Consider the following 23,515-nt stretch of genomic DNA (forward strand, 5'->3'; position numbering starts at 1 on the left):
AATTCTTGTACACTATTTCAGCTGTTCAATTCTGAAAAATAGTTCTAGGATGGTGTTCTTGTAAATTGCCCTCCAACACAGTATTGTTGTTATTAATACATATAGTGCTTGGATTTATGGAATTTGAAAGGTAGCGTACTCATTTGTGTTCTATAGCATATTGTACATACCTCTGATTTAGGAGGCTTTGTTTGTTTTGGAAGGCAAACATTATTTAATAATGACAATGTAATGCCCAATACTGAATGATTGGATGTTTTGTTGAACGATTAATCTCTATTATTGCTGAGGCCATTATGTATAAGTAAGGGGGACGCTTCCTTCTTTGACAGAGTCTCAATGCTGTCTTCCTTTTTGGCCTGGAGTCTCTCCTCATGGTGTTTGCATACTGTTTTTGTCTCAGATGAGTGAGCCTGGTCTACCTGGAGCTTCACGTAGGCCATGTCTGCCTTCAGCTTATTTTTGAACATGTTCTTCTGGGTCTGCAGGTTGTGATACATGGGATGGTCAATCTTCTTAGTTGGGTACCTTGTAAGCAGCTGGTACAGTATTTCCATCTTTTTCATCCTGGTTACTTTCTCAGGCATTTGGGCATTGGTGGTACCTTGTTTTTCTGGCATGGAGCCTGGGAATGGACAGTCATAAGCGTGTAGATGATCAGCTCATCTTCGATCATCTTGCAGACTGGATGGCAGGAATTGGCAAAGTCAATTTCATTTGTCCAGCCAGACCTTCTGTTGCTACAGCAGAGGACCAAGGAAGCCTGATGGTCCTCATGGCTGGGGCTCAGTGCTTAAGGGAAAGCTGTTTTAGCACTTTTTTTTTTTTTCTTTTTTGGTACCGGGGATTAAACCTGGGGTGCTTAACCACTGAGCCACATTCCCAGCTCTGCTTAATATTTTATTTAAAGACAGGGTCTTGCTGAGTTGCATAGAGCGTCTCTAAATTGCTGAGGCTGGCTTTACACTCATGATCTTCCTGCCTCAGCCTCCTGAGCTGCTGGAATTACAGGCTTGTGCCATCGTGCCCAGCTTGTTTTAGCACTTTTTACACTGAAATGTAATCATTAGAAATCTTTGTAGTATCCCAGGTAGGTATATGATACTCTAAGAAGAGGATTAAGGGTTTTTTTGGTCCTGAAAAGCTGAGGTGCATCCTCTTCCCTGTTGAAAGGAGAATACTAGGTGCACCTTTTTGCTGTTGTTCCAGGTAAGATTAGAGCTAACATTGATATTGAACTATATTGATACTAATAAATGCTAATCATATATACTGTCTAGTATATCTGATTTCTTCTATCTCCTGGACCTGGACTCTCTTTTACTATTCTCTATCATTTTTATTTTCTTTTGTGGTGCTGGGGATTGGACCTGGGCCTCATGCATGCTAGGCATGCATCCTACCACTGAGCTACATCCCCAGCCCCTCTTTTGTTATTATTTTACATAGTATATATTTATTATCGGAAGCTATGCCCATCCTGTTGGGGAATAAAAAAGATTTAAATAAATTCAATTTATTATAGATATTAAACCTTTCCTAAGAATAAAGACCATGCCCACTCAGCATATAGAATAATTCTAAGGTCATAGTAGGTATTGGAAGCATGTTTTTGGAATGAATAAAGTTCAACAAGTATTTAGAAAAGTCAGAGACACTATTTGAGAAAATTAGAGATGGATTTTTTTTTTTTTTTTTTTGGTATCAGGAATTGAACCCAGGGACATTTAGCCACTGAGCCACGTCTGCAGTCATTTTTATATTTTATTTTGAGACAGGGTCTTACTGAATCGCTGAGGCTGGCTTTGAACCTGCTATCCTTCTGCCTCAGCTTCCGGGATTACACAGGTATGCACCACTATGCCTGGCCTAGAGATATGATTTTGAAAGAAGAGGCATTTGTACTTGACCCAGAAATGAATAGGGTTTTTACATGGAGAGATAAGCTGATAGTTTTTTTAAAATATTTTTTATTTCTCAATTTTATTTATTTACTTTTTTTATGGGGTGCTGAGGATCAAACCCAGTGCCTCACACATGCTAGGCAAGTGCTCTACCACCGAGCCACAACCGCACTCCAGGCTGATAGTTTTTGAGGGTTATTTTTAGGGGGAGTAGGATAGCATCTCAGCTGAGATGTAGAGACAGAAAAATGTCGGTCACATACTTATAGGGTGAATAATCCATTCTGGAGAAGCATGGGGAAGGTGAGGAGTGGTAGGTGGGAAGTCTGGCCCCTGTGGCTGTAAGGATTATCATCTGTGGTTATTATTTGGCTCTTGTGTCTTTGTTATCTTGCCTGGAGTGAGGCCTCAGAGTCCACAGCCTAGGGCGTTCACAGGGACAGGAGAAGGCACACACCCCACCCTGAGTGTCCTCTCAATCTGCCCTTGACTCTTAGTCATTGACTCTAATCCTTGACTTAAAACAACTTAGCTGTGATGTTATTTTAACCCTGCTGAAAATCCAAGCAGTCCAAAGGCTGTCAGGCAACTTTAATTATTCTTTAGTTGACTCAGCAGGAGGCTCTGGACATAAAGCATACTTTAGACACATAGTGAGCAAGGACCCTCCCCCTATCCCATACACAGAGACAATGGATTTATTCCTTACTTGAAGCTGTATGCTGAAATTTAGAGGTAATAAAAATAAAAGCTTACATTTATAAAGCATTATGGCCAAGCACTCTACTAAGTATTTTATATTGATTGTGTTATTTCATCCATACCATCATCCTTAAAAGTATATGCTATGATTATCTCTATCTTAATAATAAGAAAAATAGAAGTTTAGTACCATATAAATTCATATAGTAAGTGCCAGAGCTGGGATCTGAATCTAGTCAGTCTGACTCCAAAGCCTGAACTCTAAGTCAGAACATTATCCCAATTTAAAGAAAGCACATTAAAAAGTGGTGAGAGGGGCCGGGCATAGTGACAGGAAGATCTCGTGTTCAGAACCAGCGCTAAGCAACTCAGTGAAATAGGGCTGGGGATGTCGCTCAGTGGTGGTGTGTCCCTGAGTTAAATCCCGGTATCAGAAAAAAAAAAAAAAAAAAAAAAAAAAAATATATATATATATATATATATATATATATAAAAAAAATAAATAAATAAATAAATAAATATTTTATATATATGGTGAGAGTGGGAGGGATAGGAAGGGAGGGGAGGGGGTTTGGAGGTAGGAAAGATAGTAGAATGAATTGGGACATTATGACCCTATGTGCATATATGACTATGCAACCGGAGCAGTTCCACACCATGTACAACCAGAATGAGAAGTTATACTCCATTTATGTATGATGTGTCAAAATGCATTTTACTGTCATATATAACTAATTTAGAACCAATAAAAAGAGATATAAAAGATTTAAAAGAGAAATTTGACTCTTTAAAGACACTCAGGGGCTGGGGTTGTGGCTCAGTAGTAGAGCGTTCGCCTAGTATGTGTGAGGCACTTGGTTTGATCCTCAGCACCCCATTAAAAAATAAATAAAATAAAGGTATTGTGTCCATCTACAACTAAAAAATATTTTTTAAAAAGACACTTAAAAATGGTAAGTGAGGGGCTGGGGATGTGGCTCAAGTGGTAGCGCGCTCGCCTGGCATGCGTGCGGCCCAGGTTCGATCCTCAGCACCACATACAAACAAAGATGTTGTGTCTGCTGAGAACTAAAAAATAAATATTAAAAAACTCTCTCTCTAAAAAAAAATGGTAAGTGATAAATGTGTATTCAATAGATGATGACAAAAATTTAAGAGTTGGTAAATTAACAGGCCTTTATATTTCAAATTTTATAAACTGGCCTTAGACTCATTGAGACTTTTGTTTCGTCATTTGTGTTTAAATAAAAAATTAACTTTTGAATGCGTTTAGATGAGGCTTGTGTTCTTTTATGCATGTGCCATGTCAACCCACAAATTTATGGCATTGGTGGATATGTGATATTAGTGTAGTTTATTTATTTTGTTAGTTCAGAATGCAAACCCCAGTCATTTAGTTCCTGTTTAAGGCAAGGAAAGGGAAGAAGGGACAATGTCCATCATGATGGGTCTACTTTTATCAGGGAAGGAAAATGTTTCTCAGAAATCCTTGCAGCAAACTTCCAGTTAGGTCTTCTTTGCTGGAACTGGACTACATGACCATCCCTCACCATAGGGGAGGCTAGGAAGATGGGGAACCGAATTTTCATGATGAGCTTAAATCAATCAAAATCCTTTACCTGGAGCTATGTGCATGGGAATCCCCCCACTAAATCAGTGTCCTGTTAGCAAAAGGAAGGAGAGAGAGGTATTTAAAAAGGAACTAAGAGTATCTGTCATCTCATGTTACTTAAATTCTGTTTTGACTATCTGCTACCTTCACCTTATTCCTTCAAATAAGCTAACTGCTATAACACACACCTCAGTATTCCAATAGCTTAATTACCTGCTCACATTGCAGTGTGACATGGAGAGACATTCTCCTTGCAGTTGCTCAGGGGTCCAGGCCACTTTCATCTTGTTCCGCTGCCATCTTCCAATTCTGGACTCCAAGACTCGTGGAAGAAAGAGTTAGAGAAGGAAGTGTTTTACGCCTTCACATCAAACACATTCCATCCTGAGAACAAGGAAATGTTTGCTCATGTCTCCAGGGAGAGGAAATAGATTTGGTGAGCATCTAGCCAGGCTCTGTCACATTGCAGCTGAGTGAAATATAGTCATTGAAGAAAGTTAGCAACGTGGATAAAAGTTACTTACAAATGTGAAAAGTGACTTTCCTAAGAAGTCATAAATAAATGCAATTTACTGTCTTTTGAAATATATATATATATATATATATTCCACCTAATGTTCCTTTTCATGAATATTAAAATCTGGAAACTAAAGTTTCAAGCATATAATTTCTAAAAACACTTCCTTGACCTCTATAGACAATAAGAAGCCCACTGTACTTACCTCTGTATTGTGCTGTTCTGTAGCTGTAATAACTGGTTGGCATGTATCTCATTTGGCTCAAAACTCTCAGAGGGCTAAGACTATTTGCAATTCATCTTTCAATCACCAGGTCTTTTTTTTATTATTTTAACTTTTTATTTGTTCTTTTAGTTATACATGATAGTAGAATGTATTTTGACATAATGTACATACATGGAATATAACTTCCCATTTTTTGGTTGTACCTGATGTGGAGTTACACTGGTCATGTATTTATATAAGAACATAGGAAAGTTATATCCAGTTCGCTACTGTCTTTCCTATTCCTATCCTCTCCCTTCTCTTTGTTCCCCTTTGTCTAATCTAGTAAACTTCTATCCCCTACCCCTTATTGTGAGTTAGCATCTGCATATCAGAGAGAACATTTCGCCTTTGTTTTTTTGGGATTGGCCTATTTCACTTAGCATCCATTTACTGGCAAATACCATAATTTCATTCTTCTTTATGGCCGAGTAATATTCCATTGTGTATATGTACCACATTTTCTTTATCCATTCATCTGTTGAAGGGCACTTAGGTTGGTTGCATAGCTTGGCTATTGTGAATTGAGTTGCTATAAACATTGATGTGGCCGTGTCACTATAGTATGCTGATTTTAAGTCCTTTGGGTATATGCTAGGTCTTAATGCTGATGTGATAATAAATAAATACATAGTTGAAGTCATGATTAAATGCATAAGTGCATGAACAAACATATAGACAATAGTAAAACTTCAGACTAAAAGGAGTTTTGAATTTGTGAAAATTTTGATTTAAAGAGTTTTCATAAAGCATTTCTCCTGTAACATACATAAGTGATAATTTGAACTAGCTCACAAATAATTAACATTAAATATGGTAATATTTAGTAGCAGCTAGTCATATTCTAGTGATTATGAGGCAAAGATGATACATTTTTTTCATAAGTAGATGAAACTTGCATTTCAGATCTGTGGAGATTGTGAGAGTTTTATTTCATTAGTAATATTTGTAATCCTTAACTACTTAAAAAAATTTTTTTTAGTGGTAGATGGACACAATATCTTCCTTTTTATTTATTTATTTATTTATTTATTTTTAATGTGGTGCTGAGGATTGAACCCAGGACCTCACGCGTGTGAGGCAAAAGCTCTACTACTGAGCTATACAATTCCAGTTCCCTTAACTACTTTTTTAAAAATATTTTTTTTTTAGTAGTTGATGAACCTTTATTTTATTTATTTATTTATATGCGGTTCTGAGAATTGAACTCAGTGCCTCATACAGCTGGGCAAGTGCACTACCACTGAGCTACAATTCCAGCCCCTTTAACTACTTTTTATTCATTAAGCCAACATTCCTACTCAAACAAAAGGCATTAATAATAAACACTGGTTTATTATATAAATGTAACTAGATGATTCTGTAATTGGAATGAGGGCTGCAAAGGAAAAGAGTAACTGAGAGTACATAATTTATCTTGGAAATTTAAGAAAATTTTTGAGGAGGTACTATGTGTGGAGATGAAAAGGGAGAGTGAGACCAAGTTAGATGTGTTAAGACAGTTTCATAAAGTATGAAGGATCACTCAGAGGGGAAGTGCTTCACAAGTGGGAAGAACCCAGAAGGCCAGGGTACCAAGTTTTAGGGGCTGGGGAGAGGTGAGGGAAGACATGGGCCGGATCCCATGGGCCTCTTCAACCATATTAAGGCATTGGACCTTTGATTTTCTTTGCATTAAAAAAAAAAAAAAAAGGCAAATAACTTGTGTAATTTTGTGGGGGAGAGAGTACCGAGGATTGAATTCAGAGGCACTTGACCACTGAGCCACATCCCCAGCTCTCCTTTGTATTTTATTTAGAGACAGGGTTTCACTGAGTTGCTCAGCGCCTCGCTTTTGCTGAGGCTGGCTTTGAACTCCCAATTCTTCTGTCTCAGCTTCCAGGAGCTGCTGGGATTTCAGCTGCTGGCTAACTTGTATAATTTAAAAAAGGAGAAAGAAAGAAAGAACGTACTATTTTATTTTTTCAGTACTGGAGTTTGAACCCCGGGTTGCTCTACCACTGAGCTACATCTCCAGCCTTTTTTATTTTTTATTTTGAGACACGGTCTTGCTAAGTTCCTGAGGTTGGCCTTGAACTGTCTCACCCTCCCAAGTAGCTAGGATTATAGGCATATACCACTACACCCAGCAAATTTACTATTTCAGATGGCAACATATAATAAGCATTCTAGCCTGACATTTTAGCCATCATTTTGGAATAAAATATATAAATATCATCTTAGTCCATTTGGGCTGCTGGAAGCAAAAATAGCATAAATGGGGTAGCTTATAAACAAGAAACATTTATTTCTTTACCATTCCAGAGGATGATAAGTATAAACTCAAGATGCCTGATTCCTGGATCATAGACAGTGCCTTTTAGTGGTGAAAGGAATAGGGGAACCCTCGGGAGTCTCTTTTGTAAAAGCACTAATCCCATTCACGAGGGCTCCACCCTCATGACCTGAGCACCTCCCAAAGGCCCTAACTCCTAATACCACCACCATGGGGGTGAGGATTTCAACATATGAATTTTTGCATTGACACAAAATGAGGCTGTAGCAAACTACCAATTATAGTCATGCAGCATACATGTTGGATTCAATGAAACGCATATATGACAGTGTTTCATATGATTATAATGGAGCTGAAAAATTCCTATGGCCTAGTGACATTGTAGCTGTTGAGATGTCACAGCATAGCACATTACTCATATACTGTGATAAAGCTGGTGTACACAAGCCTATCGCACTGCCAGTTTTATAAATTATAGTGCGTACAATTTTGTGAAGCATTTAATACTTTATAATAAACGATACATGACTGGCTATGTATCATTTATTATGGTTATTTTAGATTCTATTCTTATTCAGTACAGTTAACTGTAAAACATTGTGCTGTGTTTCACTGGTAACAATCTCACAAATCTCATGTTCATCACATCTCATGTTTACTGCATCGTGTGATTGGACTGAGAGGCCACACCAAGTGATTGACAGATAGTATCTAGGTTTGTAAAAGTATACTCTCTGATGTTTACACAGTGATGTGATTGTCCAACAATGCATTTCTCAGAATATGTCACTCTGGTTAAGTGATGCATGGATGTATATAGATACAGTGAATACTATTTTTTTTAAAAATACCACACATGTAACACCGATGAAGAAAAAAATGAAAATGTCAATTACATTCATCAAGAGAAGCTAAGCTAAATTGAGAAAAATGTGGTGAGAGATTCAAATAAGTGGGGAGGGAAATAATTTGATTTCAATCTTACTGTTCAAATTAGGATAATTTCCAAATGAATTAAAGATACCAAAATAACAACAGCCAATAGCTAACATTCATTTAACTTGTATTATCTGTTAAACCCTGATGTGTAGCACTTTTTATTCTGTTGTACATTTTTTTGCTTATTTGGTCTCTAAAGTTATTTAGTCTCTAAAATTATTATTTTTCTCCCATTTTACAGTTAAGGTAGTGGAGGCTTAGAGAGATTAGGAGTAGTACTATAGGCTCTGTACATCTCAGCATTCTGGTTACAGAGTCTGTGTTCTCTCTGCCACACACAGATGCTACCCTGAAAGTTCTAGGAAGACAAAGTCAGTGACTATATTTATAATATCGGTGTAGGAAAGATCATTCTACCTGTGGTAATAAAGTCAAAAACAAGGGAAAAGAATTGATAGATTTGACTATATGCACATACACTTATATAAACTTTTACATTTTCTCCAAATATCTAAAACAAAACATTAACAAAAGGGAAAAACCTTGGCAATGAATGTAATAAGACAAAGTGTTAATGTTTTACAATCAATAAAAAAGAACAAGTCCTTTAAAAAACATGGTCTAGTGGGGCTGGGGATATAGTCAGTTAGAAGAGTGCTTGCCTTGCATGCACAAGGCCTTGGGTTCAATCCCTAGCACCACCAAAAAAAAAAAAAAGGGTGGAGGGAGAGGTTGACAGACTCATCCTTGGCCAAATCCAATCTACCATCTTATTTTGAAAATGAAGTTTTATTAGAGCATGGTCATGCTTATTCATTTTCATATTTTGTATAGTTACTCTTGAGCTTTAATGGTACAAGTTGAGTGTGACATTGAAGCCAACAATGTTTACTCTCTGGCCCTTTATGGAAAAAAGTTCCCTGATTTCTGATATAGAGGAATATCCACTTGTGGTAGGTAGTCTTGAAAGACAATATAGAATTTCTTCTCTCTCTCTCTCTCTCTCTCTCTCTCCACACACACAGAGGGATTGAACCCAGGGGTGATAAACCACTGAGCGAGATCCCCAGTCCTTTTTATTTTTTATTTTGAACCAGGGTCTTGCTAAGTTGCTGAAGCTGGTTTTGAATTTGCGGTCTCCTGTGTAAGCCTCCTGAGCCTCTGGGATTACAAGTGTGCATCACTATGCCCATGGGGTTTCTTCTTTTTGGATGGGCTCTTGGTGGTCCTCTTCAGCAGCAGGAAAATGGACCAGTTGGACTTTTACGCCTCCTCTCTCATGCCTGTCTTGTTTTATATTGAACTCATCTTTGGTTGGGTCATTACATGTGAATATGATTGCCTGTAGGCATTTGTCCTTATGTATGTTCCCTCACTGTTTCAGTTTTCCTGTTGACCTTTCTACCTATACCTTCTGCAGCACTGCTTCTTTCATGGTAAACAAACCTTAGTTTTTTTTTTTTTTCAAAACGTGTTTTCTGACTTCTACCAATTCCTGATGCTGCAATTATCTACTCTTCTCTATTCTTGCACCCAGATTATCCACTTTTCTTGGACAGATTCACACAACCAGGGAAGAGGGTGGTACAGCTACATTCATGGTCTCTCACCTGGGCTGGCAATCTGGAAATCTAACATGATTCCAGATCAGCTCCTCTCCAGTGGCTTCTGAGAGCTAACCTTTCTTCTCTTACTTCAGCTCCTTTGTTCCATCACCCCTTTCTGGCTCTCTAAAAAACGAGCTTACCTTCTACTTCACAGAGAAAATGGAGGCCTTTGTGCAGTAGGAACTGGTCCTTACCCTCTTCTTGTTCCTCAGAGTGAGGAATCCATTCATGATATCTTTGTTCTGCTTTATTGCCTATGTTTTGTCTTTAAAATGTTTTCTTTCCTACAACTTATAAACGAGGTCATTTTTGTTCTTTCTGTAAAAACGGAAGGAATAGAGGGAAGAAGAAAGAAAAGAGAAAGAGATAAAGGAAAGAACAAAAGAAAGGGAAGTTCTTTGCATATTTCTTTGGACCCTAAGCTCCTCGTGACTCTTCTGCACATCGCTCCTTCCCCTCACAGCCCAGGTGTTTGGACACAGGCTCTCCACTTTTCACCAGTTCCTCTTGTAATGTCATAAGAGTTGGTCTGTGAGGGTTGTGAAGGTGTCTGGCCAACCGGCTACACTGGGTGTACCCCTTCATCCCTGTCCTCTTCATGTGAGCTTGTGAATGTAATAAGACATGATTATCTCATTGTTAGAATTTCCTTTTTTTTTTTTTTTGTTGCCCTTGATACTATACTCTTCTGGTTTTTCCTCTTTTATTTTTCTTTAAGAGTTTTGTAGGCAGTTACTCCTATTCCCACCCCTTAACTAGAATTCCCTCCTTTGTCCCTTTTTCTGTCCCTTGACACACTTTTCCTAGGCAATCTCATCGTCTCTTTACTCATGAGTCACACATCTCTATTCCTAGCCTAGATCTTTATTTGTAGACTCCTCCATCATGTTCCTGCTCAGATATCCCCACTTCTAAAAGTCCTCATGTCATCTCAGACTGACATAGCCAAAATGCAGCTCCCTACCTCCCTCTGCCATGCTGGTCTACGCCATGCCTGTCATCCCACATGGACCACCATACCACAGTGTACTGTGACTTGCCTGTCTAACCAGTTCCTTCTTGTACTTCTTGAGGGCAGAAACTACATGTTTTACCTCTGTATTTTGAGTGTCCGGTATACCAAGTTTACTCAGTAACTGTGTGAAAGCAAGACAGGATGAAACATTTTGGTTTGAAGTGTTGCCAACAGAATTCATGAATAGTTGGTGGATTGTCCTCTCAAGTGAAGTGTGTCTGGAAAACTGGCTGAAAGATAGAGCACCAAAGATGTTCTTACTGTAGGACTTCTTGATAAAATATGACAAAAACTCATGAGGCCTGTTTAAATGGATATAGCTATGACAGATGACTTTTATTTAGCATTAAAGTCATCCACGCTTATAAATTGCAGGATACTAAGTATCTCCTTAAAATGTGAAGTTAGTATTACACACTGAAATTTTTACATTTAACACTTAGCACACTTAAGCTTAGTACCTGAGATTTTGGTACTTGGTGGTATGAAGAACACTCAGTGTAACTTGTTCTGGGTGTAAAATGTTCTGACAGCCAAGTGTTCTTAAAATGTCTAAATCAGAACATTCATCTGTGAGCAATCCCTAACACCAACTATAAAAATAAGCAATAAACACCAGTCACATTGTGTCATAAAGCAGAACCAAGGTTTGAATTAATAAAGTAGCCATCAGAAATTGTAAGGAAAAAATGTGTGCCAAACTCTGTTCAGAAACCAACTGATTATCTATTTTCCAAATTCAGATCATCTTAATATCTAAATAATGTTTTACTTTAAAAACCAATTCAAGACTTTTGGAAATTTGAAATTAATGAGTGTTACGATAGTCCATTACATTAGAACAGCAATAGTTCTGATACAACTGAGTGTGTGAAGTAATGTTATCTACAACTAATTCCATGTTTCTCTAATTTCTATGACAAATATGTTATTACAAAGATAAACATTCATGGTTTAAATCTTCCAAAGGGTTAAAAATATCATTAAGACATCTCTAAATCTGATATTTATATTAAATTACTTTTAAAATTGCAGTTTGCATCATCACTTCAAACTCCTTCTCTAGTTGAAGAAAATATAACATTTTAGAAAGCTTGGGAAAGAGAGAAAAAGGGCATCTACAATGCCATAAATTTCATACAGCTTTTTGCAGAAATGTATTTTTTTTCAAAATTGTAACTGTGTAATTTTGTGTTCTTTTGAAATTAATATTCTCATGGATATTTTCCCTGTAATGTTTCTAAAGTAATCATTATTACAACTTTTTTTTAAAGAGAGAGAGAGAATTTTTTTTAATATTTATTTTTTAGTTTTCGTCGGACACAACATCTTTGTTTGTATGTGGTGCTGAGGATCAAACCCCAGCCGCGTGCATGCCAGGCGAGCGCGCTACCGCTTGAGCCACATCCCCAGCCTCCATTATTACAATTTTTATAACAGCATAATTCTATTTAATGATATACCATTGTTTAACCACTTATCCATTTGATAATTTAAATGAGATCCATTTTTTTTCACTTGGTACTTATGGATCCTTTCCCACAACACCTTGTAATTTTTTCTAGTGTAGAGTTCCAAAAGTAAAATTGCCCATTTGAAAGTCATACCTTTAGACACATACATACCTTAATGATTTCCAAAATGCTCCTTCAAATTTATAGTTCCTCTTGAAATCTAAGCCATTTCATTGCTAATTTGGTAGGCTTTATAAAAAGGCATGTCATTTTTTTGTTGTTAATAATAGACTATTTTTAAAGCACTGTTAGGTTTACAGAAAAATATAGTGGAAAATACATGGGACTTTACTAAACCCCCTCTTGTACTCCCAGTTTCTTTTGAAAAAAAAATGTTTATTTTTTAGTTGTAGTTGGGTACAATACCTTTATTTCACTTATTTATTTTTATGTGGTGCTGAGGATGGAACCCAGGGTCTTGCGCGTGTGAGGCAAGCGCTCTACCGCTGAGCCACAACCCCAGCCCCTTGCACTCCCAGTTTCTGTTATTAACATCTTGCATTAGTGTGGTACAATTGTCATAATTGATGAGTAAATAGTGATACTTCATTATTAACTGAAATTCATAGTTTATATTAGGGTTCATTATGTGTTGTATATTCTATTGGTTTTGACAAATGTATAAAGTCATCTATCCCCCATTATCATATACAGAGTAATTTTACTGCCCTAAAAATTCTCTGTACCCTCTTTCCATCCCTCCAAGTCTTGGACAACCATAGATCTTTTTTCCTGTGTCCTTAGTTTTGCCTTTTCCAGAATGTCATATATAGTTATGTGCTGCATAATGATGTTTCAGTCACTAGTGGTTTGCATATACAACTATTGTCCCAAAGGATTATATTTCCTAGTAATGTATGAGCTATCTTAGTTTGTGTAAGTACACTTTACAATGTTCACACAATGATGGAATCACCTAATGCATTTGTCAGAACATCACTGTCATTATGTGACACATAATGTAATTGGCATCATTTGACAGGTGGGCTTTACAGATTAGTGTTTGTTTTTTTTTAAATTTAACAATATGCACTTAAGATTACTGATATATTTTTGTGGCTTGGTAACTTTTTATCACTGAATAATATATTCCATTGTATGGTTCTACTACCATTTATCCATTTATCTTTTTTTTTTTAAGAGTGAGAGGGGGGGAGAGAGAGAGACAGAGAGAGAGAGAGAGAGAGAGAGAGAGAGAGGAGAATTTTTTAATATTTATTTTTCAGTTTTCGGTGGACACAACATCTTTATTTTTATTTTATGTGGTGCTGAGGATCAAACCCAGCGCCCGGTGCATGCCAGGTGAGCGCATTACCGCTTGAGCCACATCCCCAGCCCCCCATTTATCTGTTGAAGGACATATCTTGGTTGCTTCTGATTTGGGCAGTTATGAATAAAGTTGCTGTAAACATTTATGTACAAGATTTTTTTGTAGACGTGTTTTCAACCCATTTGAAAAGTATATATTTTCTGTGTACATGTTATTTTTTTATATATTTATGATTTTTTCTCTCCTGTCTCTGAATATATTAATGAAATAAATGTTTAAACACTGTTTTTCTCCCTGAAAAGCCTCTGTTTTCTTCAGGTTGCTTTTTGTTTGTTTATTTGGGTTTCTATCCACTATATCTGAGATATTTTTTAGTTTTCTGATAATCCTGGTTGTCTGCTCTTTCATACCAGTACCAAGTAAACCTGATAAGTTCTGATCCCACCATAAAGCTTGTCACCTGTGGACATTTCATGGAGAAATGTCCAGTCAGTATGCTAAGTCTTTTTCCTTAGACTGGTTGGATTCTGCATAGAAAAATCTTATAACCTCCTGTCTCTATGGTTGTAGGACTGGTTACCCTCTTTCTGAGAGCTAAGTTGGAAAAAAGGGGGGTAGATTCAATTTTCAGTGCAGACAATGTTCACCTCATGCCCTTGTTTGCAAAATGGCACTCCCATCTTCACCTGTGCCTGTCCAGTGTTCTGTAAAATGAGAGAGGTATAGTTGCCTGCTTGGGTTGGGGGATGGATCTGGAGAATTAACTGATTTTTTTTATTTTTCTTTTCCAGTACTGGGGATTGACAATTCCAGGGCCTCATGCCTGCCAGGCAAGCGTTCTACTGCTGAGTTACATCCCCAGCCCTAACTCCCCCTGTTTCTAACCTTACCTTTATTCCCATATGTGAAACCTAACCTGCTGCCTTTGTGGAGAAAGTGGTTTACTCCATAAATCTGGTTGTTTCTAAGCTTCCCCTGCTGCTGAATTAGGATTCAGTTTTCTGGTTCTGCAAGGTCAACTACTGCTAGTCCATCTGCCTTGAGTTCATACATTTTGTTGGTGTTCTCTTTGCTTCTGTTCTCTTTTTTCCTTGTTATTTCATACCTTTAAAGAACTCTTTAATATACTTTTAGTTGGGTTTAAGTAGGGAAGTGAAGGTAAATGCATTTGTACAACCTGCTATATTTATGTAGAACTTTCATATTTAAAAGGAAAGTAAAAAACAAAACAAAACAAACAAACAAACAAAAAAACCCCCCAAATTCCTTATAGATAATAGAAGCTAATTGATCAAAAACTTCAGAAAGCTGTTTTTTGAAATTTTTATTAATATTGTTTGTAAATGAACCTGCACATAATCCTGGTGCATGCTCATTTTGACTTTACTATGTGAATACATAAACATGTGATTCATTTTCATCTTTTTCTGTCCAAAATACAATTTTGTTTACAGAGATGGAAAACAGAGTCATGAGAATACAAGTGGTGATTGGCTGCAAATAAGCATGAGGGAACTTTTTGGGGCAATGGAAATGTTCTAAAAATGAATTGTGGTGAGGGTTGTAAATTTCTGCAAGTTTGCAAAAAAAACTATTAAAGTATATACCTACAATGGGTATGTTTTATGATATATAAATTAAAAGTAAAAAAATTGCTTAAAAAATTTCCACTGTCCCCAGCCAAAAGATCAATTATTATATCATACCATATGTCATAAATCTTTGTTCACTCTAAAGTTTATTGTGAACACAGTTTATGTCAGCAAATTTTGACCTATAACATAGAAATTATAATTAATTAATTAATGTGTAATTATTACATATCTCCTCCAACTCTTTTCCTCTCATCTTACAAAATATCACATGGAATTCCACTTTCATAAATATTTTTTGCTTGCCTTTTTCTTTCTTGTTGATATTATTTCATATTTATTCATTGTTATAATTATCATATACATATATAATGTATATAATATCATTGAGTGTTGTGATTATAAAACAGCATCTTAAACGTTTTTCCATGTTGTATGTAATTATTGTTGGCAGTTTCATAATACTCACAGAGTTTATGTGTCATACATTAATTACTCATTTCTCTAGGTTTGAGTTTTAGACTGTTTGAAAATTTCTGCTTTTAAAAATAATGATATAATTGCATAACTTTATGCATTTAATTTCTGCCTGCCCCTCACCCCTACAATTATCTATTTAGGATGAATTCCTAGAAAGCTTCTACTGCTCTTGAACTTAACTTTAGAGCAAAACAAATTGGGTTCTATATAAGTGTCTTTTAATGTACTTCAGCAAATCCCACATATGTGGAATTGCTATTACTTTTTTTAGACAGGGCCTCCCTAAGTTGCTAAGGCTGGTCTTGAACTTGCAATCCTCCAGCCGTAGTTTCTAAAGTTGCTGGGACACACACCTGATTGTTATTTCCTTTTATGGTATGATTTCTGATATTTTTTAAAATATATTTTTAGTTGTAGTTGGACACAACACCTTTATTTTATTTATTTACTTTTACGTGGTGCTGAGCTGAGGAGCGAACCTGGCGCGCACGTGTTAGGCGAGAGCTCTACCGCTGTGCCACAATCCCAGCCCCAACTGCTGATGTTTTACCACTAATTATCAGGCATACTGATTTGAAGAAGTGAAGAAAGGCAAGAATTCTCTGAGGGGAAAAAAAGAGAAAATATTACATTCTTTTTCTGAAAGGCAATAGCACACTCTCTCTGTGTTTTTTACTTTAAGATTTCTTAATGGAGCAGTATCCATTTTAGGTTGGCATATAGTACCCACTTTGGGTTAGGTCAGATTCCTAATACCTGTTCATCCTAAATAATTGTATTGGAGTATCTTATCATTGATTTATAGCTGTGCTTTACTGGATGAATGCTGAGAAACCATCATATAAACCAAAACCTTAAATTTTTAATTAACATTAATGAATCACTACTTGTCCAAGTGAATGGGCACTCTAGAGAACACCAGAGTTCTCAACATTTAGGAAAAATGCCCCTGCCCAGTGTTAATTGTTTGTTGTCTTGATGGTGGCCTTTGTAGCACAGAAGTTTTTAATTTTGATGATGTCCAGTTTATCTGGTTTTTATTTTGTCACTTATGTTTTTCGGATCCCATGTAAGAAACCATTGCCTAATTCAAGGTCATAGAGATTTACACTCACATATTCTTCTAAAATTTTTGTAGTTTTAGCTCTTACATTTATGTCTATGACTGATCTTTGGTTAATCTTTATGTATAGTGTAAGTAAGTGTCTAAGTTCATTCTTTATATTTGGCTTTCTAGTTGTTTTAACGTCATGTGTTAAAAAGACTTTTCTTTCCCAATTGAGTTATCTTGGTACCCTTACCAAAAATCAGTTGACCATAAAGTTTTTTTTTCTGTCTTAATTGCATTTCATTGATTTATATTTCTGTTTATTTGCCAGTAGCAATATTGATTGTTATAGTTTTGTGTTAAGTTTTGAATTTGGAAGGACAAGTCCTCCTGCTTTGTTCTGTTTGATGATTATTTTGACTATTTTTGCTCCCTTGCACTTCTGTGTGAATTTCAGAATGAGCATGCCAATTTTAGCTAATAAATTTTAGCTGGGACCTTGATAAGAATTATATTGAATTTGTAAATTTCAAGAATCTGTTTGATGTGGTTGTGGGCACCAAAGTGGCGCCTTTTGATTCTCCCTTTCCTGTTCTTCTCTCAAAAGGCAGGGTTATCATTGGCATTATTCCTGAAAGAAAAGGAAGAACCCTATTCATATTAATGTTAGAGAATATGTTTTTCTCTACACCAGCTTTCTTACATTTAAGTGTGATTAAATATAAGTGTGCCTGTGTCATAAGTATGTTGTGAAGATTAAATGAGAGAGTTGATGTGAAGTACCCAGTGAGCACTCAATAAATGCTATTCACAGTAATAACAATTATATTCCCAGAACTCTTTTTATCTAGATTGGTTCTACAATTCCTACCCACATTGGCCTCTTCTCTTACTTCTTTCGGGTGTGACCTGCACTCTCCTTGAAAACCTGCACCTGTCTGATTCTCAAAATTCCATGTTCTTCCAACGACATTGACAGATATTTGATGTGTTAAAGCATTAAAAAAAAGGAAAATATTTGCAATGTGTATCGAGTGATATTTTCCATGAAAGAAACCTTAATTGAAAATGTGTAATTTCTGAACTCCAAGGGAAGAAACAACTATTAGACTATATATATTCCATGTATATATGTAACTATATATGATCATTATCTACATATTATACATGTATAACTTTTTAATTCTTAATTCCATTTCCTGGACTTGGTAGTTTCTTTTAACTATGATGCTCATGGCTTGCATACACTCAGAAGCTGACAGATAGAAGAGACTGGAGGATCTGCCATATTCATCTGACATATTCAATTGTCAGGTAGAGGGGATTATGCAGAGCTTTATTTTATTGTGACTTGAATAAAATATTAGATTCTCCAGCCTGTAGAGAGAGTTCACTGTATTAAAGAGAGTGGACTGACTTACTGAACTTAGTAAGTTGCTCACCTCCCCAAGCATCTGAAATTCCTAAGTGACATTGTATGTTCTGTTTTGGCTTGTTAGCTCTCGCTTTTGAACACAGCTCTGGACTTTTTCACCTCTAAAAAATTTGATGTTAGTGTTTTAAAATTAAAGAACCTTGTTAATACTATAAATGTAAACTTACATTTCTTTGAGTGTACTGTTCTTTTCCTTACGTTGGAAATCTGATTTCTGATACTCACTTTTTGAGTTAACAAAGTATAATCTAGTGGTGAACTTTATAACTTTCACAAATTATAGTAGTAGATTTTGGTATAATAGCCATATAGATATTGAGAAGGAAGTTTATGGGCAATAAATTAATGAGTTTATGTTTGTGTGTGCTCATTTTTTCTTTCTTTATGTGATGCTATTAGGTGTGGTGTCTTATCCATTGTCTTAGCTCCCTTCAAATACAATGTATTTCATAAACCCTGTCTGGACTTTCCCAACTAGGTGTGAGATGATCTTTGAACTTCTGCATAAAGAGGCTTATAAACCACTCACAGCACCTACTTGATGCCACTTTGTATAATAGTTATTTGTGTACTTGTATTATGTTCCCATTAAGTTGTAGTTCCTTGAGTCGAGGCACTGTGTGTTGTTAATGGTGGTCCATCCTCACCAATTCTTTTATATAGAGAGAGTGTTTAAACATGTTTGCTAAATTAAATTTCTGACTCATGGTAGAAGAAACGTAAGTAGGTGGACATTTTTGTGCTCTTGACTAGGAATAGCTCATTCAAAGCACCCAACAGAAGCCTGTATTGACTGGCTCTATACCAGGTGACTGGGGTTGATAATTCATGTAGAAGTAATTGTTAACCTCCTTTTACAGATAAGGAGATAATGTTGGTAAGTCTCAACTACTAATAAAAGTATAAGTAATGGGGACTTCTTCATAATGTTATCCTTGGGGTTTATGCTATAGGAGCACTTTTTTTTTTTTTAAAGAGAGAGAGAGAGAGAGAGAGAGAGAGAGAATTTTAGTGTTTATTTTTTAGTTTTTTTGGTGGACACAGCATCTTTGTTTGTATGTGGTGCTGAGGATCGAACCCGGGCCGCACGCATGCCAGGCGGGCGCGCTACCGCTTGAGCCACATCCCCAGCCCTAGGAGCACTTATTTAAATATTTTCCTGTTTTATATGTCTATTTTTATTTATTAGAAATATATATTTGTTTGTAACTGTGTGTGTACATAATTCCATAAAACAGTGTATTGATGGCTTTTATTTAATTTGGTATGATGGAGCACTCCCACACTGGCAAGTAGAGTTACAAATGTATATGTGAATAAATTTCTATATTTTACATATATACCTATTTATGTGGTTATGTGTATGCTTATGCATGTTCCATAAATAGAACTTTGCATGTATAGGAAATATTAAAAAAAGGCTATTTTTTCATTTAAATAGATTTTTATTTGTAAGATTTTTCTCATAAACATGTTTTCTATATTAATGGGATATCAATTTATTATGAATTTACCAAGTTTCATTTTTTAATTAAGACACTCTTTTTTATACAAATGTGACAATATAATTTTGAAAAGAAATAGCTGAAAGCATTTTGTCTTTCTTGAAAAGTAAAATATTTCAAAATAAAGTTTTACAGAGAAAACCAGAAAGATCTTATCCTAGCATTGATGACCTTAGAGACATCTCCAAACCTTGCAGCGTTGCTGGTCCAGAGTTCCTGAATTTTTTTTTCTTTTTATGTTTTTATCCCACTATCTGAAGTTAATTTCTAACTAAAGCATCTCAATGAAATAGTGAATTGAGGCTGGGGGTGTAGCTTAATAGTAGAGTGCTTACCTAACGTGCAAGTCCCTGGTTTGGTGCTTAGCACTGTGAAAAAAAAAGAAAAAGTAAAATAATGAACAAAAACTTGAGGAATGCTTGGAAGGAGCCCAAAACATACCATCTCTATGTCAAATTCCATGCCATAGTAAGTTGTCATCTAGCAAAATTCCAGTGAGCAAAATTACAAAGAACACATGTATATAATTAGATGACTATGTTTGTTACTGCTACTGAAGTAGAGTAAGTTCTTTCAATTATCTGGAACTGCCATTTGGGGCAGGGGAGACTAGTTGGGCTCTAGGAGCCTAGGAAGACAGTGTTCAGTAGAGCAAGGCATGTGTTAGAGCAATGGTTCTCAAATGGTCTGTTATGAAAATCAGTTTATTTTCTTTTCAGCTGAGGTAGAGCAATAATTTCATAAAATACAATAAACACAATAATTAGAAAAAAATGAAATTCAAAAGACAAAATACAACCCCCAGTTTTCAATATTAGATTTGACAGACACAAAATTACACTTATGAACTGTTGTTCTATACTTGTCTGATTAAGTACTCTATCTGGTCCATGGACCACACTTTGAGTAATGCTGATTTAGACTGTTCACTGTCCTAATAAGCTCATGTAGGATATTCTATAGTTCATTGAATGAACACTTAAATAGGAGTTGTTTGTGCCTTGAAGTGAGACCAGAACAACAACAACAACAACAAAAATTAGCCATTATTTATTCTATAGGGTGAAGAGATTTGAGCAGGAAGGAAGAAGGTGTCATGGAATGGAAATGGCACTTTGAAAATGATTTTCATGTGTAAGATTAATTTAGAGAGAAAAAATGAACACAATGAGACTTGGAAGAAGTAAGTCTCCTTGAACCTGAGAGTTCAGGCAAAAGATAATAAATAGCTGGTCAAGTCTGAGGATGTGGAGCAAAGCAGCAAAAATATTTACTGAGCCCTATTGCTAAGCATGTCACGTACACTATCTTACCTAATCTTTACAACCATCCTATGTGGTAGTATTGTTAACCTCATTTTCAGAAGTTGAGTAACTTGCCCCAAGGTCTCATGACTTTCAAATACGTGGAGGTGTAACTCGAAACAGAGATTTTATTAGGTTCTGAAATGAGTGTCCAAATAAAGTGGTTTTGGCAAATTTTGCTTGGCATGTTGGTCCATGAACTTGAGAAGATCATTATCCTTTGGTACCACATAGCCTGTTAAGCACTCTTAGCCCTTCGAGTGCTTTTTGTTTAAACTTTTTTAGAGATTTGGCCTTAAATAGCTTACCAGGAGACAGTTAATTCTGAGGATTGCAGTCACAGTCAGAGCAACATAGCCCTATGAAGTGGATTAAACTTAGGGTGGATGTTAACACTGGACCCAGGATGTTAACCTAGGGTGTTAACTGTTTATACGTGGCATTCTATAATCTAATACTAGTCATTTAGTTCTATGATGACTGCATATGATAAAGTATTTCATCTAGTATTTCATCTAGCCTACTTTGGTTCCATGCTTTTTAAATTGCCCTTCTCATAGAATCATGAAACTTTTTCTTTGGTGTGGTTTTTCATTCACAGCTGTTTTAAAAAGCAGAAAAGAAATAAAATATTTAATTTAATCAGTAATATGTGCAATTTTTTCCATACAAGAACCTAGACCAAGAACTTGTACACATTGTTCTAAAGAATTACACACTCCATCACACTGTTGGCACTCCATAAATGCTAATAATAACTTGTCTCGGAGAAATCTTTTGTTTATTTAGGAGCATATATTTGTTGTCATTGGTGATATCCACTTTTCAACGTATATTCTATAACAAACGACCCCGAATTTGCAATCATCTGTTATCATACATATTCAGCTCTATCATCTGTTCTTCAATGCCATTTTTCTTATATCTTATTAAAAATGAATTTTAATTTAAAACACAGACCTAATATTTTGTTCCTTGGTAATAGCCAACTAATTATTTTATGAGTCACTCCTACATTTAATAAGAGGACACTGTCCTTGAATATATTTCTATACCAAGCTTAAGAGTTATAAGTTACCATCTTTTCATTTGGGTAGAGTTGCTTCTCTGGGGAGGTGGATAAAGAATCTATAATAGGTTTTAGCAGCCTGGTGATAAGGGGAAAAGAATATCTATATCAGCTTAACCCTATGAAATGTAAATTACCATCTTACTGATATTGGCTTAAATGATTATTTTGTGCAGGTTGATTCCATTTAACATTATAAGTTAAAATGACTTTAACTTATTAAAAATTAATTTAATGTTGTTCTCTTTGTATCTCTTTTTTTTGGGGGGGGGCAGGGGGAGAGCATAAGACATTTTGGGTTTTGTTAGCTAAAAATAATCCCAAGAGATTTTCCTTTGAGATGAGCAAGAAGACTATCCAGGGTTTGGGGACGGTGTGGGGGAAAGAACCATGGTCTTTCTTCCACTTGGGGGAAATGTGTCTGACTGTGGGGTGGAGCTCTCCTTGGCCCCTCTTTTCTGGTATGAATGCATTGTGCAATGCAGAGCTGCAGCCAGATTGCTGCTTTGGGTCTAAGGACCACTCCTCTGTATTGACGAGTCAGTAATGGCTATTAATGATTGAAGGGGAGCTCAACCTTGAAAAATGCCAAAGGGTTTCTTTTGGTACTAGGGATTAAACCCAAGGGTATTTAACTATTGAGCCAAAATTGAGCCAAATCCCCAGCCCACCCACCCCACTTTTTTTTTTTTGAGATAGGGTCTCACTAAGTTGCTTAGGGCCTTGTTAATTTACTGAGGCTGGTTTTAACCTGAGCTCTTTTTGCCTCAGTTTCCTGAGTTGCTGGGATAACAAGCATGTGCCACTATTTCAGGCTTATGCCACCATGCCAGGCTCTTATATGTACTTATTTGAATAGAATGTAAATTATCATTTTACCAATATTGGCTTAAATAAATATTTTATATCAGTTGATTTCAATTTATTTTGCATACAATCTTGCCCCTGAGTTAGCAAAAGAATGGGGGGAAGTCCATGTTTATTTGAATGGTGAAAGTATAGTCACTGTGATGTATCAGAATTGTGTGTTTATTCACAGGTGACATTTGATGGTGGTATCCCAGTACCATAGCAACAGGCTCCATATTTGGTTGCTACTTATTGCCTTGAGGATTATAAACACATGGAGGTTTTCCTGTTGACAATGCATAGTGTTTGTAGAAAATGCAAAAAGGGCGCTGTGAGAGTTACTTCACTCAGAATACCAACAGTTCATTGACTGGAATGACTGAAACAGATGCAACTGTTCAGTTATTGGTGACTTGCTGCTGTCCTACTTTGTGATCACTAACAAATGCTCTGCTACTACCTGGCTTCTGGAAAATGGAAAATGTGGAGTGTGCTTTGGCCTTGAAGTGTTTCTGAAGAGAATACAATACCATGAGTACCTGGTTTCCTATCCTACTTCTTCATTCAACACCCAAATGAATCATTTTAATTACTTCCCAGATGTGGCCAAAAT

The 23,515-nt window shown here is 36.1% G+C and overlaps 1 protein-coding gene and 1 pseudogene across 6 annotated transcripts in view; one reads left to right on the top strand and one right to left on the bottom strand.

Moving 5' to 3' along the window:
* Positions 1–23,515, top strand: part of Greb1l (GREB1 like retinoic acid receptor coactivator) — a 264,690-nt gene that overhangs the window by 29,332 nt on the left and 211,843 nt on the right. The gene's annotated exons all lie outside the window — the stretch shown is intronic.
* On the bottom strand, positions 270–10,406 carry LOC124088775 (large ribosomal subunit protein eL19-like; annotated as a pseudogene).

The sequence above is a fragment of the Marmota monax genome, unplaced genomic scaffold (assembly GCF_021218885.2).
Source record: "Marmota monax isolate L192 unplaced genomic scaffold, Marmota_monax_Labrador192_F-V1.1 WCK01_AAM20220418_F8-fsc00232, whole genome shotgun sequence".
NCBI lineage: Eukaryota > Metazoa > Chordata > Mammalia > Rodentia > Sciuridae > Marmota > Marmota monax.